Source organism: Hylobates moloch, unplaced genomic scaffold, assembly GCF_009828535.3.
Source record: "Hylobates moloch isolate HMO894 unplaced genomic scaffold, HMol_V3 SCAFFOLD_6, whole genome shotgun sequence".
Classification (NCBI taxonomy): Eukaryota; Metazoa; Chordata; class Mammalia; order Primates; family Hylobatidae; genus Hylobates; species Hylobates moloch.
The window spans coordinates 89,649,906-89,669,514 of record NW_026652281.1 but is presented as its reverse complement, the minus strand read 5'-3'; the positions used below and the strand labels follow the sequence as shown (position 1 = coordinate 89,669,514).

The window sequence follows — 19,609 nt, the reverse complement described above, 5'->3', positions numbered from 1 at the left end:
CCAACAGATATTCCAAGTATAACTTAATGTCTACATGAAAAATCCAATCTAATGATCTCTAACAATCTAATCTGTTCATCTATGAAAAAGGGCCGCAATTCTTAAAAAGAAAAAAAATTTTGAATAAATTAGAAAAAGCCAAACGTTCCCCCAAAATGGGAAAATGACATGGACAAGTATTTCACAAGCGAAGAAACAGAAATAGCCATTAAATATAAGAAAATACTGCTACCTCATTCATTATCAAAAGAATGCAAATTAAATCAAAGAGATACTGTCCGGTTTTCCAAACTATCAAACTAAAACAGTTTGATAGTTTTACACACACACGCACGCACACACACACACACACACACACACTCTTTCCAGTTCTGGTTAAAGCTACAGAAAAACAGGTATGCCCACTGGCTACTTGGGGAGCCTATATAACTTGTTCCACTTTTTGGAAGAACATTTTGCAGTATGTGTTACAGCCTTAAAAATGTGTGAATCCTTGGCTCGGTAATTCAATTTCTAGGAATCTATCCTTAGGTGATAAAGATTCACACAAAATTTTTAGACAAGGATATTCATCCCAGCATTTTATATGATAGGGAAAAAAATAGGAAACAACCTAAATGTCTAATGATGGGGGGAAAGTTAAATAAATTATGGCATATCCATACAAGGGAATTCTAGTTTCCCTTAATAATCATGTTCCCAAGGAATATTTAAAGATAAGAAAAACTGCTCATGACATACTAAGTGAAAAGAGGCAAGTTATAAAATATTATGATCCTAATATTGGTTTAAAAAGTGTATATACAAGTATATATGCATTAAAAACAGACCGGGAGGCAACGGGCTCAAATATTCCTAGTGGTACCCAAGGTGGTAGGCTTACAGGAGACTTTTCCTTTCTGTTTTATACTTCTCTGAATTTTCAAAACATGTCTTTAATGAAGACAGATTACATGCTAATTTAAAACATGTTAATTGAAAAAGCAAACCCAGAAACATTTAGCCTCAAAATTATTTCCTAAAAGTTTCTAAATCACTTGGCTTAGGAAAAGTACACTTAGATCTAAGTAAATTTCTGCTTTTTTTTGGAGAAGAGTTTGGGGATATCTTCATGACGTCAGATTTCACAGAAATATTGAAGTAAGCATTAAAAAAACAGTTTTCCAGGGTAGAGCTAGCAGGCAGGATGATCAGCCAAGGCCTGATAAAACAGTTCATTGTACAATGTTAACTCACAGGACAGACTATAAGATACCCAAAACATAACATTTAGTGCCAAGGGAAATCAAGCCCTTAGGTTTGGTGCAAACAATTGGTTATTAACAACTGCTGATAGAAGAAACACAAATCAGCCCTGAATTTGCACTCAATTTTGATTTCAATATTCTATAGATGGGAGTCTATACATGAGTATTCTATAAATTTTCATTCTTTAAATTTATAGAATGAAAATTCTGTACATGAGTATTCTATAAATACTCATATTAGAAAGAAGAGTTCCTGGGCTGGGTGCAATGCACATGCTTGTAATCCCAACACTTTGGGAGGCTGAGGTGGGAAGAGAGCTTGAGGTTAGGAGTTTGAGACCAACACAGTGAGACTGTCTCTATCCTCCCTCAAAAAAAAAAAAGCAGAGAGAGTGAGAGAGAGAGAAGAGAGAGAACTCCTCCCAGTAACCACCAGCTTTCCTAATCCCAAATTACACATAGGGGGATGTGGGACTTTCTGCCTTCCTTTCTCGGGGACTATTTAAAAAAAGCCACTGACTTTAACTCAGGGCCACACACATTCCTGAAAACCCACGCCAGGCCTGATCCTGAAGATGAAGACCATTATAAACTTGCTTAGGAGAGATGTTTCAAAGTCTTAGAATTTTTCACTCCAAAAGGAAAACTTAATTAATTTGCCTACTAAAGAGTCAGAGAAGAGAGACTTCAGATTCTCTGAACTTAATCTGCCTCCTGCCTCGGACCCTTACTTCTACATTTTCTCTTTCCTGTTGGATTCCATTTGGGAAGAAAGGTGTCCCACCCCTTCGGAAGGCCATTTTCTTGAGTCTACTTGAAGGATGGGGAGGCAGAGAATGCTTGAATAGGGACGCAACAGGACACGTAGGGGAGGAAGAAAGGTGAATTTTTGGTGGATCAACAATTATTGGTTTATTGATTGAGAAACTACTATGTGCCTAGTGTTTTACCTCACTTGATTTCGCATATCCCAGAATACCCAACTACAGCCTTATAAAGTCCTTCTCTCTTTAAACTCTAACCAGAATAATTCTTTGTAACTGTCAATGTTAAGGAATATTGCAAAACATGAAGTTTAGAACTAGTCCAGTCACAGGTTTCTTCATTTTTAATAGCAGGGGATGATTTAGATGTATGTCCAGTGGCAGATGGTAAAAACAAGGGCCAGCCCTTCTTTCTGACCGAGTCAGAGGGAAGCTCCTTCCAAAATGGAAGCCCCCTGTGGTACTTCCTAGTTAGCCAGCCTAGTGAGGAGGCTGATAGGATGGGGGACAGTGTGAGGATGGGGCGGGGCATAAAACTATAGCCTGGGGAAAGGAACACGAACAGTCAGCCTCTGAACCATGCCTTGCACCTAGATTTCAGAGTCTGCTTTTATTTCAAAGCTCAAGATTTTCAAATTCAGATGCACAGCAGAATCCTTCCCCTCCCCCCACTCAAGACTGCCAGTAGCCCCGTACATACTGTTAGCTAAGTGGCTGCAGTATAAATAACTGGAAGGAATGCTTTATGCTTGGCCACCCCTCCAGCAGGAGACAACTGGCTTTCTCTGTGGTGTTCAGTGAGCCACCGCTGATGCCTCATTAGAACGCGAGACACTCCTGCCAGCCCTGGGCGCTGGCTGCTGGCTGCCTGTGGTCTGCATCTGTAGTCATGACAGACGGCTGAGGCTGTTGCCTTCCACTGAAGACCAAGTACATGATCCACTGCAGTTAATCAATAGGATAATGGAATGAATCAATAGGAAAGATTTTTAGGAGGTCTTAATTAAAGAAACACTTGCAGATACAAATGATGTCTTCAATCTATTGATAGTGCCAAGGTGAAGGGTTAAACACAAACAAAACCATCAACTTTATTTTGCCGGCATGCCTTCCACAAGAGAACAGCCCAGCAGCCTCCTGGCCCTGGGGTCGGCCCATTAATCAGTCCCTTGTCAATCGCACGGCCACATGGTATGGGAAAATTAGTCTATGTTCAAAAATTTTAATTACTAAACAGCAACTCAAAACAACAATGAAAAATAGATGTAGATACCTTGTCTGGCCTTCCTTTGCCCCTAACGTAGGGGCGGCACCCCCTATAAAAACCGGTTCTGCAGACAAACTCCCCTACTGATGTGATGCACAGAATTAGAATAATTAAAGGAAGCCTAAATTGATGGATCCCATTTAGGCAGTGGAATTCTCCAGTGGGCCTTCTACTCAAACATGTTACATCAATATTTTTGATTCCCCAGACGGTCCTGCACTAGGTACTGGCTTAAAGAGACATCAATCTGTGATGTCAGCATTTATCTAATGAACCTTCAAAAATCAATGTCCAGGATGGCCTGTTACATGGAGGCACCCAATTTGTCCACTCTTTTAGCCTTACTGGCTAAACCTACAGCCATAATAACAGTAAACGTGGACTCAAGTGGTCAGGCGGGATGGTTACACCAGAAGAGGCTGAGATGATATAATCAGTTTCAGGCCACAGAGCTCAAATGATACAAGAACAAAACAAGCAAGCCAAGACACCCTCCTAAACGGTCCAAGGGCCTCCTAAGTCCAGACACGCATGCCCTAAAACAGTCTACTTCTTGACCTCACTCCCCCACAAAACTCGCCTTTCCCTCAAACCGTTCCCATCCCCTTTACCGCTGCCTGACAGGATTTTGGTCCCACTCCTGACAGCTATGGTAATTCTCTGCTTTTTGGGTTACTCAACTGGGACTGCCATTTAGCTCCACTCAACAGGAGGCCTGTGCTAAGTTCTTTTCTTGTTAGTGTTTATGCTCAACTCATCCTCACCCTTCTGTTAACAGGACTCCTTGACACTGATATCTTGACACCCTAACAGGCAGAAGAGAGGGCCTAAGTTTGTTTCACTTCTCTTTTCCTCTTTAAAATAAATTGGCCTGTACTGGCTGCCACGAGGCTGAGCTATTTCAAATGCATAACTTGGGGTGACAGCTATGCCATTCCCAATGCCAGTATTTGGCCTGCCTTACAATCTCTGCTTTTGTTCACTGCAGGTCTATCTCTCTCTCTTGACCAAAAGAGTCAGTCTTGAGAGCAAGTGTGGAGCTTGGACAGTTGTAAGATGTGTTGTGTGGGCTGAATTAGTTGTTGTACAATTCCTGTCTGTCTCTTTGAATACAGCTTTCAGCAGCCCCTCTTGCCGAGTTTGAGTCCAATTAAACTACAATGAAAGGTACCATGATTTCATTTGCTTGGATTGTCACATTTCAGAAGTTCAGTAGCCTGCAAAATGTTCGCTGTCTCTCATTAAGCAGGATCCAGCAACTGTGTAAAGTCTCTAATTTAGCTGCTTTTTATATTCTGCTTTCAGTCTTGAAGATGGCTGCCTGCAGGGAAGAATTCCATGCCATCCGTGGTATTAGAAAGTGTTTTTGACCCTACAAGTAAGAAACGCATGAGAATAGCAAAACTGACTCTAAAAAAATGAGACGATATTCTAAAGATTCCTGATAGGTTTCCAGGATTTTTCTGGAAAAATACTTGCTTTGGATAGAAGGTGTACGTGTATGTGTGTGTTTTGTGGGGAGGAGCATCTTCTATGTCAAAGAGCTATCAGTATGGTGATCATATGTTCAGAACCGTGAATAAAGACCTCTAAGGTTTTCTCCTGATACATACATATATTTATTTTAAAATCTTCAAAAAAATTCCATTTAGATATACATTTTAAAATGAATTGCCTTTAATCAAAGAATGCTATATAAAATCAGGATGTCCTAGAAAATCTTATATGTATTAGGCACCGGGGCAGATCTCAATTGAGTCTCATTTATGCTTAAGGAGAAAAAAATGACCATTCTGTAGACTGTGTTTATGCTAATTCTCATTATGAGTCTAGTTTGCAGAGGAAATTGCTCTACAGATGCCAGTAATGATAATTAACACTTATTGATTGCTTACTAGATGCCAAGCACTAGATTAAGAGATTACTATACACTATCTCATTTAATGAGATAACCTGTTAAATGAGATGGGTTATCAAAAACCCATTTTCCAGATGAAAAAACCAAGGCATAGAGAAAGTTAAGTAACTTGCTCAAAGTCATAGCTGGCAAGAGAAAGAACCAACAATCAAACCCAGGCTTATCTGATTCCATGGCCCTTCTTGCTAACCATTTTGTATGTCTGCTTCAGTGGCAAGGGCTAGCACAACCCCCACTGGATTTACAAAATAAAAACTGGCAGGTGCACAATGATAGGAGTAATGTCTGTCCCACGTCCCTTGGGGCAGAGATTAGCGTGGCCAGTGAGTCAATTTCAACCCTGGCTAATGCATTCACTTTGGTGGACAGGGATCTTCTGGAGCTCCAATCCTACCAATCTTTCCATTAAAAAAAATAATACTGATGAATAAGTTTCTTTTTTTCTAATTACAAAAGAAAATTAAGAAAACACAGAAATGCCCAAAGAGAAAAAATATAAATATAAATAACCTGCAATTCTACTGTTTTTCCCCACGGAACTTATAATTCCCAATATTATTAGTATTTGCTTGGTGTTTGATGTTTTAAATAAATATGCAAACCTAAACTCTGCATCATGTCCTTCCTATGTCTGATTGTAATCACTAGATTAGGTAGGCCCTCCCTGAATGTTAAACCTCTGGTTCTTTTAAATTCCCTCCCATCCCAACTGACTCCACAGGGGCCAAACAGGGAACTTTTTAGGCCCTGGTGGTGCGAACAGCCCCAGCTGGCTGAGAACTGAAGGTCAACGAGGCCCTGGGTCTGGCCGAGTGTGCTAAATTCTGAATCCCAGAAGCTTAAAATGTAATCAGAGTTCCTTCTACCAGCTCAGGGACCCATGGATCTTCTAGCATTCCCTAAAAAGAAAAGTGCAGAAAAAGCCCAGCATAAAACTGGAGAGATCAGTTTAATTATGTACGTGTAAAAAAAAATCATGATAAAAAAATGTTTTCGTTTTCTTGGGTAATTTTTTGGAAATATATATGGTTTATATTCTTGCTTGAAAGATGGAAATGATACTTCAGCCTGCAGCCATCAAGGGTTTGCAGAACTGGGGCTGCTGCTCTCTGCCTGGCCCCGAGAAGGGTGTGATGAACACAATCTGAAATCAATATCAGGGAACAGTTACTGCATCTCAATACTATTTGCCGAGATGGGCTGCTGGAAGAAGAGTGGGGAAGAGAGATATATGTCAATAGCCTTAACGAAGCACTCCACAGCCATGCACAAAGGGAGGTCAAATAACTATCAGCCGACCAATCCCCATTGTAAGTAGTAAAAATGATAAAATCAATATTATTAAATAAAAAGTTAGCACTGCTATTGAACTTGCTCATGATCTTGGCAGCGCCTGGCTGAAAATGGAGGAGGCTATTTTCCCATCTCTTTGGGGGCAAATGTTTAGGATCGTAAACATTTGCAAAATGTGGGGGCAGATAGGTATTTTTCATTCATAAACTGAGCCATGGGGACATGTGAACAATAGGGCCAGGCAACTGTTACCTTGCTAGAAAACAATGATCCTTCTCACCCCTGGGTGAACATATATTCTAAGGGCTTCTCGAGGCTGCATCTTTTAGAGCTAGACTTTGCCCTTCTGGCTTTCAGGGTGACAGAGGCTGGGCCAGCTCAGGGCTCTCAAGGAAAAAAGTCCTATTTGCTGTCCTTTCAAATCTTGAGATCTGGAAATGCACTAGAAAAAATCATGGGAGAGAAATGAAAGAAAAAGAAAAGAAAAATAAGAAAATGAGAAAGGAAAAAAAGGAAGAAAACAAGGACATTTCAAGAGCTGAGGATTGACCTGTTCTTGTTAGCCCAGAGGACCAAGGGGAAGCTTCTCAAAGCCAGGGATGTGTTCTTTGCTGCTGGCATTGGGTGGTTAATTGTGCAAGCTGAAGGCAGCACACAGGCAAGTATTGAAAAAGACAAATTTAGAATAAAGATAGTCCAACCAAAAATTCCTATGAAAGCAGCAAGCTCCAGTTATATCTGGAGGAGGAAGAAAAAAAAAAAGAGAGAGGAGAGAGGAATGTGTAAAACTGAGTGACAGCCCGTCAGTAAGACTGCATTTGCTGCTCTGACCTGCATTTAAACACAGAGCTGCTTAGCCTTTTGAACACCTAAAGTTGGCTCCCTTGTTTGCATTTCATAGAAACTACTATAGAAAGTAAACAAGAACCTCTGGTGAATTATTTAGCATACAAATAAACCAGCAAAGAAGGCTAAGTAGGCCTATATGAACTAACTGGATTGAAATATTCATCTGTAAATAACCCTCCAATCTGCTGCTTTCACGTACAAATACTACATGGAACATTAGACACAACTAGCTTCTAGGGATATTTAGGCTCACTAGAGAGCAATTTTTATGTCTACTGGCATCTGTGGGTAGTGATATGGACTGACTGTTAATATAACCAACATAAAATTTATGTGAACACTCACTGCAATAGCAACACACTGTCAGACAGCTGGTGGCTGATGCAGAGCACATGCGGATTTTATATGCACTGCGTAAACTAACCTTTGCAATAAAGATTTAGCAGGTTTATTAGTTTAGGAAATCGCTATAATTAAGGATAATTCATAATGGCTGCTTATCCACTCTCCAGCAATAGCTAGCTTAATTTAGGCTCCATTTCTTTGAGCCATAAATAAGTGAGCTGCTATCTTCTGCACAGATGTGGCATTCAACCTGTTCATGTTGGCTGGTTTTTGCTTGTGTTTTAATCAAAAGCATTAGTAGATAAGACTATAAAAAGCAAAAGGTTTGAAATAAATTAACCAGAAATACATAGGCAAAGTTTTTTTTTAAGTCTATTCAAAAAAAAAAAAAAAAAGAAGTAACCTCTCCCTCCAGAAGTAAGACAATTAAAAATAAATAATGCTTTTAAAGGTACTAAAGGAACTTTCATTTACAGACCTAAGGAGAGAGAAAGTGACAGAGCAATAACATTAATGAAAGCCAAAGAAATATGAGTGTGACCTCTCTACAGTATTTCCATTTAACTGTGCATGTAATTAAAGCCTGACCTTTGCAAATGCAGCATACTTGGCTGTGCAGTAACTTCCCTTGTGATCCAAGCCGGGGCTGCAGAGATGGGAGGCTTCTACAGTGCAGTATTGGGCCTTCAATGTTTGTTCCGAGGGAAGGTTGCTTTTGCTCTCTGTCCCCACTGGCAGGGACACCTTTCCTACTGTTCCTGAGCTACACCTGACACTCTTCTTCCAAACATCCACTATATTTCTGTATGACAGCCCATACACTTTGCAAATACCTGGGACATGAGTCAGCAAATGGTGGGCAGTGCCAGGATCTGAGTCGAGACTGTCAGCACCTTCAATGCCAACGGGTTGATGAGCACATGCGCTGGGTGTAGGGCACTCTGCTAAGCCCTCCCTGGCCTGGTCTGAATAGCTAGCCAAAGAAGACTTTCCTTTCACGGGATTTTCCCCGGAACTGCAGCTTCATTGGCATGGAAATTTGGAATCATACGAAAGGTGAAGCTATATAGAGACTTCAGAGTAGCTTTGTTTTTGAGATTTTCATAATTGTGGAGTTAATCCTGGTGTAATGAAAGGGTGTTGGTCTAAAAGTTGGAAGGGCTGGGATACATTTCTAGTTGTGTCACTTGTCAGCTGCCATGTCCCCAAGAATGCCAGTCAGCCTCTCTGAGTTTCAGCATCCCCACTTGCAGACCAAGCCTTCATCACCTGTCTCACCTACTGCATGGACTACCGTAAGGACCCAGGAAAACAATGCATATGAAAGTCTCCCGGGACAGCAAAAATGCTATGGGGAATCCTAGTCCCAACACTCACTAGTAGTGGCAACTCCTCAGCTGCTAGTGTCCCCAAGGCAAGGCAGGACCAATAATATCTACCTCATTCATCTCACTGGGTTAGGAGGATCAAGAGAAGTACTGTGTGCAAAAGTGGCTAGTCTAAACAGCTCTGCTGTATAAGTAAGTTGAGCTGTATAAGTTAGTAAGTTAGCTAGTAAGTTTGTTAGTTACCAGGTGTCCTCCTGATAGCTTCCAACAGTGCTGCTGGCCTATGGGTTCCAAATATACTAAAGTTCCTCAAAGTTCCTCAGGTCAGAGGGAGATGGGGACGAGGACTCCAAGGAGGCTGGGGTAATACCAAGTATTGACGGGCACAGTACCATGATCCCTGACAATGGGCTGGAAACATCTTATCACCAAAATGATTTTTCCATTCCCAGAAAGGTCCAAGAGGTGGCCCGGTTTTCTCTGTGAATAGTTTGATCTGGTGAAGACAGGGAGAACCAGTAAGTGACAAGGCAAGCTGAACCCTCCAGAAGAAATTTCTCTCCGCAATCACTCTCGTTGAAAAGTAGGCTTTGGCGCTAAAACTGAGGAAGTTCACATCATTTGACACTTTTTATTGACAAATGCTAGTAACTGATGTCCTGACTACAAAGTTGGAATATACTCAGGAGAGCAACAATAGAGGTCAGCAGAATGAGTAACTGTGGGCCGGGTGCGGTGGCACACACCTGTAATCACAGCTCTTTGGGAGGCCAAGGTGAGTGGAACGCTTGAATCCAGGAGTTCGAGACCAGCCTGGGCAACACAGTAAGACCCCATTTCTACAAAAAGTTTAAAAATTAGCTGAGTGTGATGGTGTGCGCCTGTAGTCCCTAGTCCCAGCTACTGGGGAGGCGGAGGCAGAAGAGGGCTCAAGCCTAGGAGTTCAAGGCTGCAGTGAGCTATGATTGTACCACTGCACTCCAGACTGGATGATGGAGCAAGACCCCATGTCAAAAATCAGTACATTAATAAAATAAAATAAAATAAAATAAAATAAAATAAAATAAAATAAAATAAAATAAAGTGTTATGCTAACACTTAGCTGTCCCCAGCCTCAGTGGTACTTGCCTTGGTGCCTAACTGACAGTGGCTGTTGTGGCCAATGACTCAGGCGGGTGGGGGCCGGACCACTTCCAGGGGCATCCTTGCACATCAGAATGAGGAGATCTGCAGCCAGGGAAAGATCTCTCACTTACATTTCCTCACCAAGGCCCCAAGAAGCCGCATGACCTTAGCTCTCAAGTTAATAAAAACAGCCACCGAGCTCCCTTCAGCCAACTGAGCTCCGGTTATCTGGCGTGCTTCCCTGTCACCCCGTGATGGCAAGGGGCTCACCTTCTTTTTTAATTCACATATACAGGCCTATTTAATCAGGTGTGCACCAGGAGATTTATATCCCATTACCAACGTGTTCTTGGCAAAATAAAAATCGAATGCTGTGGGTTGTAAAATAGCTTTGGATCACAGAATGAGGGAGCAAGTAGGGTCAGGCAATGGTCTCTCCCTGCCCCATTCCCCAGTTCAGACTGAAAGTATTAGCCCAAAATGAGGAACATATTTATCAGGAAAATCTTTTATTCTTTTAAAATAGAGTTTCCTTCAGGAGTCAAAGTTCACAGGAACATTTACCATTCTGGTGCACAAATTGACATCTTTAATAAGGCTTCTGGAAATTCAGAATTTAAATCATGGTTAGAATGATGGGGTCAAAACATGTCAAACTCAGAACCTAGGGTCAAAAAGAAAATGTTTTCATTACAGCTGAACTACTTTAAAATATTCTTAGTCTCGCAAAATGATAAACTAAAATAAAGAATCTTAAAGCTGACAAATAGACCCCAGGGCTTTTGAAAGACATATCTGGTTGCAAGGGCTTGCCTACATAGAAAGAATAAATGTTTAAATATATAGCACTCAAGTAGAAGTAGTGATAGTAATAGCAGCAGCAACAGTGGTGATAATAGTTTAAAGCTACATGTAACCATTTTTCAGGAACCAGTTCTAGAATTACCAGTACCCTATGTTAAGCTCCTAGAAGTAAAACTAGCAGGATGAGTAAAGCTGAAATAGATGAAGAACAATTCCACCAATGATAAAGGTAGGTGGCAAAAATACTAAAGGAATAGAACAAGAAGACTCACTTAAAAAAAAAGCTTATTATAATGTCTTTTTTTAAAAAAAATATTACATTAAAAGCAGTCAGAACAAAGGCTTGATAGATGAGTCTTGGGCCCCACATACACCCATCTTATTAACGATAGCAATCCTGATCACTGTTCTAGAAGCAGATGCTGGAATATTGGTTTGCTTCCATTCCCAGCTCCTGCTACGCTGCACGTAGACACAGGACCCATCCAGTGTGAAACCTTTGGATCCCCGATATAGTTACGCATACCTCTGGGGGTCAAAATATTCTATTGAAAAAAAAAAAAGAAAAGAGCTCTAAATGGCTGTGCCTCTGGGCCATTTAGGGCTTCTGTCCAAATGGCTGACAGTGATCCAATGAGGTTTGACTCTTATCGCTTATGTTTACTTTTCGCCTCAAATCTATTTCATAACTTTCCAGAAAGATAATAGAACACAATATGGCATTTGTGATCTCAAGGATAATTACAACAAAGATGATCTATTCTGCATAATAACAGTAACAGATTTCAAAACTGTAAAACGCAGCGCTGTTCGGATCTCAAGCCCAAGTGGGAAACAGCAGTTCCAGCATTGTGCTTGTTTTTTCAAACAATTCCCTGGGAATTTCTTTCATTGACGAAAAGCAGATTTCCAACCAGAAAGAACAAGCCTTTCCAGCATAAAAGATAAATAAGGGCCCCCCCTGCTTCCGCTTGTCCCTTGCCTGGTGCCACCGACATCAGCAGTTCAGCAGTAGCATTTTGCTCTCATAACTTGGATTCATTTGATTTGCAGATGGGGACCCCTATTGGTATCAGAAAAATTCCGGGGAAAACGGAAAGTAAGCACAGCATTCTAAACCAAATATGTCTGAACTTACCAACAAAAAGACACAACATCCATAGTTCTACTTCATAAAAGAAAACAGTGTTGAAATCTTCTCATCCCACCTGCACCACCACACACGCCCTCTCGGAAACAAGGCTCTGAAGTTAACCTCCCCGCACACCCCGCGGGGGCGCATGTGTGCACACACACACTTTGCTCCAGCTGCCTGTGTCACTGGGGTTGCAGTCCATCTCTCTGCTGACAGATCTCTGTGTTGGGCAGGATTTCCAATCCTTCATGACTATCTATTTGTCACTGCAGGTGAGTGGTGGCACTCAGCCTGATCCCCAGCCACTTTCACAGTTACTTATCTGTCTTTATGGATTCATCCTGTGTGTCAAGCCAGCGCATAACAGCATTACTGTCAGGGTGACAAAACTGTCCCCAGAGTGCCACAAATGATTCTCTCTCCTTATGGCTGCTAGCAGGGGGAAACACAGTGACACTACCTCACCTCACTCATCTTTCTCTGGTCCTAGCCTGGTTCAGCATCTCCTCCTGCAGGTAGAGCTGGCTAATGATGGGTTCAGATAACAGCAGCTTCCAAGGTCTCTCAAAATTATAAAGAAAAAAAGGGGGCGGGGCTAGAGTTAACTGCAGTGCTTCCCGCAAGCCACCAAGCTCTTGTCACCTGCTCTTAGGTGAGGCACTGAAGTGCTTAGATACCCATCACTGAGGAAGCCAGCGTGTGGGTCCTCCCTCCTCTTCAGCTTCCAAGGTCTGTCACTTTCCTGCCACACCCCGCTGCCAAGCACACTACAATACCCAGTAAAGAAGACCAAAAAGCTGTTAACGACCAAGGCTGTAAATCTGAACTATCACAGCAAGCCAAGATTTGAATGTTGTCATTTTCAGAGCAGAAATATTAACTGGAACTAATAATAATTAAGAATTTCAAGGGGACTTTGGGTTTGCCAAATGACTTGTAATCATTTCCGCGAGTTGACTGCTTCAAAAATAACATCTCATTTCTTTTCTGTTTTTAAATGGAACCCCAGTTCCACGTTCCTGTTTAGGCTTCCTTCAGAATGTAATTTCGACAGCAACATGATGCCTGTGGCCATGTTACTTGGAAGGAAGGTTTCTGCTTTTCCTTTATTTTGATACCACAACAGCACACCAAAATAAAGGCGTCAAGGGACACGCTGAAATTTTATTGCCGCAAGGAACTTGCTTGAGGAGTCCACGTTAAGGCATGCTAGCCCTAGACCAGGTCCTCTGTTATTTCACTGGCCTGCCCAAGGTGACCTTCTAATGCTACTCAATAGTTTCACAGAGCCCTCCAAAGTCAGGGTCAGTAGAGCATATCTCTGTTCACCAGGGCAGTCACACTATATTTTGGGGCTTCAGTAAGTATTAGAAAAATAGATAGTCAACAAGACACTGTACTCACCAGGTGGGGCTTGGGATGAAGTTGAGTCGGAAGGCTTTGCTCTGCCTTTGAAAGGTCAACTGAAACACAAGTGCACGCATGCGGCTGTACACATACACACACACACACACACACACAAACACACACACAAACACACACGCCAGTTCAGGCGTGCCTCAAACTCTGCTTTGCTCTTATCCTGATGAGCACTCACTGTCTGAGTTTTTTTAAATAGGTTCAATCTGATTTCTGACACTGGAAAAACAAACCTAAAAGCAATTTAGAAAACACCTGCCCGTGAAGTCAGATGGCAAAATATCTAAAGCTTCTCTCGAAATCTGTGACCTCAGAGGCTGACATGGTTTGATGGGAAATTTAATGTAATAGGCTGCGAAAGCCAAGAGGCCTGTTGTCAGCAATGAAGTCTGAAAGTTAGCAGAATTAATAACACTGTACAATGGAAGAGCCCTCAAGGGACAAGGCTGCAGAACCAGGGCAGTGGGGAAAAATGACTTTTGAAGTCATTTCACTATGACATTCTGTCATCACTGCTAAACGGAAATAAAAAATCATCCGAATCACTGCATGTTTCTTTGTGTGTCCTTCCCTTATCTAATATAAAGTAATAACACCCCACCCAGGCTGGGCATGGACCCTCAAGGGATTCCGAGAGCTCCATTTTGAATCACTAAATGCAATAAGAATAAATGCAAGTGGGAGTCTGTTTAGCAGAGAGTGATGCCTGGTCTGTTGCCCATCGAAAGCCAATAAATCTCAATGCTTCAACAAGAGATGAAAATGGTTATCTCATCATTGCAGGGCCAGGGCGAAATTTTCTCTGAGCCAGAGTATTTTTTATAGATGATTTATGTCTGGGAAGGATAGTTATTTAGCAAAATGGCAGATAATGATGAATAGAAGTAAATATGAATAGCAGCAAGGGAGTGGTGCTTTGCTGCTGCAATAGGCCAAACAAAATACCTCCATAAAGTACATGCCATAGATAATTGCCATTACACTGAAACTAGCGTCCCGGTATGGCTGGGAGTGAAATACAAATGAGCCGATCTGATTTAGTAAGTGATTGCTTTTTGTTGTTCTAGAACACATGCCCCAAGAGTCTGCTAATTTTCCTTGAAAACATACTTTGTGTCTATAGAATAATGTTTAAGAGCACAGGCTCTGAGCTACACTGATTGGATTCAAATCCCAGCACCACTTCCTAGTTGTTAGGCCCTTCACCTTTCTAAACCTTAGTTTCCCCGTCTGTAAAATGGAGATAATACTATTGACCTCTTAGGTTTGTTGCAAGGATGAAATGAGGTAATCTGTATAAAGAGCTTACCATGATTCTTGGCAGAGAGTTAACATTACACCAATATGAGCTATCACTATTATTTTGGGGCCAGCCACTCAGAGAATGATTTATTACACTTTTCATTTCATCCAATCTTCTTCATTTACTGAGTCTTTCGGTTGAACCCAGAGTACGATTTGAAAACAAGAGAGTTAAAAGTGGAAAATTTGTAGTCCACCGATTGGGCAGAGATGAACATTTACCCAGCACATTTTTTGATCATTCCACCATCACTATCCTTAATTCTCAAGGCATATGAAATGGTCACATTATCAAGTTGGAAGAGAAGTAAGGAACAAAAGAAATTATTCATGGAGTTACAATGAAAAGGAAGTCTATTTTAAAAAGAAACAGAACTGAGTTTTTGGAGCCTTTGAATAAAAGATAAGTTGATTGCACACAGAATGTCAAAATGCAATGGAAGGGAGGTATTTTTTAAAACTGTTTTATTTTGTACTGAAGCACCACACACAGAAAAAAAAAAACAAACTAATTATAGTTTTAAATGTCCAAAACGCCATGTCCACCAAAAGCCCGATGCTCATTAGTACCAGTAATTAACTTTACAACTGTCAACACAAACAGCACACAAGCTGACAGATAGAGAGTAGCTCTGAGGGTGCTAATAAATCCGGAAAGAACAACTTGACACACAGATGCACAAAAGGATGCAGGTGATAAAGAAATGTTGACATCAAATCTAATTATCTTCGAAACGGCCAACTCCAGCACGAGCCACAGTAATGCACTCTTATTGCTGGTGATGGGCCCCACTGGAGCAGCGCTTAACCACTGCCTACAACCGAGCTTTTACAGCCCCTTGTCAGAGCTGGTGAGGACAATATCAAACAGGAAATTATGAGTGCCATGACCCCTCCAAGTCAAAAATCCAGTGATGAATATGGGCTCAGCAAGGCATAACAGATTACCCCCTCACGAGTTCTAAAGCTGGGATGATATATGACATTTTTATCAGGCACTTTCTCAGGAATGTCACCAAGAGGGAAAATAAAGGCCCTGCAAAGAGATGACTAGGTGAATTATGCAACTGTAATTGCCGATCATAACCTGATATGAGTTGAAATTGCTCTGTTTTCATATTGAGATAGCATAAAATTGTCGGGAAATGCAATGGCTCCTTAATGTGGGCTAGATGAGTCTAATATTCTGATCATTTTTCACTCGGCTGCAAGGTAAATCGAGCTTCCTTAACACAGCCACTGTGGCCCAGGGCAATTGAGGGGCCCAATTTTACACTTGAATTGAGCAAATGTGTGTAAACTACAATTTTTCATATTTTCTGCATGCATAAGAAGATGAAACATCTTTATCATCTGTATTGTCTGGCTGAGCTGATACAAAATATTAGTTTATCTCTCCTACTTTGGTTCATTCCATAAGCGAGACACATAGATCTGAAGGACAGGCAATATCCCATATATAAAACAAGTCCATCTTTTATGCAGTCTCATTTCACAAGTTCTCCTATTTAAAACAACCACCACCACGACAAAAATAGACACAGTAGCAGCAGACAAAGGCAGAATTTTTTTTGTTGTTTTTAAAGAGAGGAGGGAAAAAAGCAAATAAAGGCCCCAAACACAACCAATTGTTCCATCATTCTCCGGTTCATGCACAGGAGCTGGGGGAAAAGCCAAGTAATCTTTGGTGTCTCTCATAGATTGTCTGCCTTTCCCCACTTAAATCAGTTATACCTGCAGGAGGATGTTATCAGCATTTTATTGCTTTGCCACTGCGGCCTGCAGCAGGTGGAAAAAGGGTGTGTCGGCTTTGGCTTTCTTCCTCCTTGAAGTCATCTCTAAACCTGGGCACCTCTTGACGGTATTACTGGGGCTTTTGGTACCTGGTCCTGTTCCTTATTCCTGAGCCCCACTCCGGAGGGTAAAGGACCCAGTCCCAGCAGGGCTGCTTCTTCACTGCAGTGGAGTTTCTCCTCCGGCCAGGCGTGGTGGCTTACGCCTGTAATCCCAGCACTTTAGGAGGCTGAGGTGGGTGAATCACCTGAAGTCAGAAGTTCGAGACTAGCCTGGCCAACATGGCAAAACCCCATCTCTATTAAAAACACAAAAAATTAGCTGGATGTGGTGGTGTGTGTCTGTAGTCCCAGCTACTTGGGAGGCTGAGGCAGGACAATCACTTGAACCCTGGAGGTGGCGGAGGTTTCAGTGGGCTGAGATTGTGTCACTGTACTCCAGTCTAGACGACAGAGCGAGACACTCTCCCCTCAAAAAATAAAATAAAATAAAATAAAATAAAATAAAATAAATTATCCTCCATAACATCTGTCACCCACCCTCAGGCCCTATGTCAACCACACAGTGCCATCCATGTCCAGGGCACTGTGTCACCCACAGGAAGAGCTGTGGGAATGAGTCTTCTAAAGAATCAGCCATGAGAAGGGCCATGATAGCAAGGTCCCCATGGAGATGTGTTCTTAGCACTGTGATTTACTGCTCACCAGCAACATATTAGAGTGTTTTGGGCTGATGTCTTTATCTTCCTGGTGCTCCTCAGAAGTATTCTGTTGGTGGATGCAGCTGGGCCCAGGGTATGACTCACATCTACCAACCATGTTCAGCCTCAAGCCACCGTGAAACTTGCATTTGTACATCGGGCAAGCATACAAAGCTTTAAAATAATCTCATTTTTTTTTGGTCATTTAAAAAATAAACCATTTGCCCAGCTGGGCAACATGGTGGGTGAAACCCCATCTCTACCAAAAATACAGAAAAAAAAAAAAATTAGCCAGGCCTGGTGGCCCATGCCCATAGTGCCAGCTACTCGGGATGCTGAGGTGGGAGAATAACTTGAACCTGGGTGGCGGAGGTTGCAGTGAGCTGAGATCGTGCCACTGCACTCCAGCCCGGGCAACAGAACGAGACCGTGTCAAAACAAAAAACAAAAAACAACATTTGCTTCTAATGAAGACACCCATAGGTAATAGGGTGTTAATGACAGAGGGACCAGGGAAGAGGAAAGAAAACTGACAGACTGGCAAGAGTCACTCAAACTGAGTCACGTTGATCATGGGATGCCCACAGCCAAGGGCTGAGAATGTAGGATAGTGCTCTCTCTTCCACAGTGGTCAGCCAGCTCCATAAGGAGTCAATGTAGCACGGAGCAGTGCTAAATAAGGTTTGCTGGAACTGTCTACAGCTAAGCTAAGTGAAAGTTAGGAAGAAAGTGTTGTATTTGTATGTGTGTCGGGGGAGGGTTATATTAGAGATCACTTCGTCAACTTTACGGCTCCTTCCACTCCAGCTTCCTCCTTTGTATGCCTGCTGCTCATAAACCAACCTTCAGTGTTCTCTGTCTCCGTGTCCATCTCACTCTCCTAGACTGTGAGTTCTTTGAAGACAGGGACCTTGCTTTATTTGTCTTGGTATCCCCAGCATCTAGCATAGTCCCTGGCAAAGTTGTCATTCAATGACTACTGAATGAATAAATAAATGAATTGATACATGTGGTAATTGGCCAGTATATTCATTACCTAATGCCGGGTAACAAATTAGCTCCAAAAATGAACAGCTTAAAACAACAAACATTATTTCACAGTTTCTGTGGGTCAGGAATTTGGGAGCTGGGTGGCTCTAGTTTTAGGGTTTCTCATAAGAATGCAATCAATGTTTCAGCTGCGGCTGCAGTCACCTGAGGCTTGATTTGGTCTGGGAGGTAAGCTTCCAAAATCACTGACATGGCTGTTGGCTGGAGGCTTCAGCAACTTAAGGGCTTCTCCATAGGGTTGCTCACAGTGTAGAACTGGCTTCTCCCAGAGTGAGCAGTCCAGACAGAAAGAGATCATAAGTGGCCACACTGCCTTTTGTAACCTAGTTTATTACCCCTTACTCAATTCATCAGAAGCGTCAGCCCACACTGACAGGAAGGGCATTACACAAGGCTGTGAATACCAGGAAGTGGGGCTCACTAGGGGCCATCTTGGAAATTATAACAATTTAATTCAACCAACGTTTATTGGGTGCCCTCTGGGCCACAAACCCTGCGCTTGGTGCTGGGAATAAATGGTCAGTGGGAAGCAAGGTATATGACCCCCGCCCTCACAGAGTTTACAGTCACAAGAAAGCTGAGTATTAACTAGAGTTTGAGTGTTACTTACCTAACGGACAGCAGTGGCAAGACTGTGGGAATGAATGTGAGAGCACGGAGCACCCTTAGCTTAAGATATTTAAACTGGAACCATCAGCCATTAGACAGATTGTGATATCATGCACGCTCTTGTTATGCACTAGTCATCATTTTGGCTTCTTCCCAAATAATTATACATTGTCCTGAAAATACAGTGCTCTATTGTAAGTGAGGATGAGCCCTTTATAGGTACTAGGCAAGAACCAGAGATGGTTATCAGCTTCCTCTCTCCAGTGGGGAACTTCAGGCCAGGAGGGCAAAGACTTTCTCAATTGCACAATAATAACTTTGTATCAAAACACCTTCATTCTTCAGCCAGAAAACAAGTCATTGGTAGAGACAGAAAACCTGCTTTCTGAGCCCTAAAGATATCCTGCTAATCAATAGATAATGGGGGACTGAATTGTGCCCATGAGTAGGCTGAACCAAACTAAACCCAAACAAAACCTTCCTGTGTCATTTAATTTCCTTAATTTTTATTTTTAAAGTAATAGACATGGGCGTACATTTTTCTGTTTCTATTTTGTTTTTTAATCCAAGAATTGACTTGTTTCTTCCTAGGGAATCTTTATTGAGTTGGAACACACTCAAAATTATTAAGAATTCTGATCAGAGGTAAACATGCAAAAC

General features: G+C 41.9%; 1 protein-coding gene across 3 annotated transcripts in view; it reads right to left on the bottom strand.

Moving 5' to 3' along the window:
- Nucleotides 1–19,609, bottom strand: part of FTO (FTO alpha-ketoglutarate dependent dioxygenase) — a 413,232-nt gene that overhangs the window by 39,263 nt on the left and 354,360 nt on the right. The window lies entirely within an intron of this gene.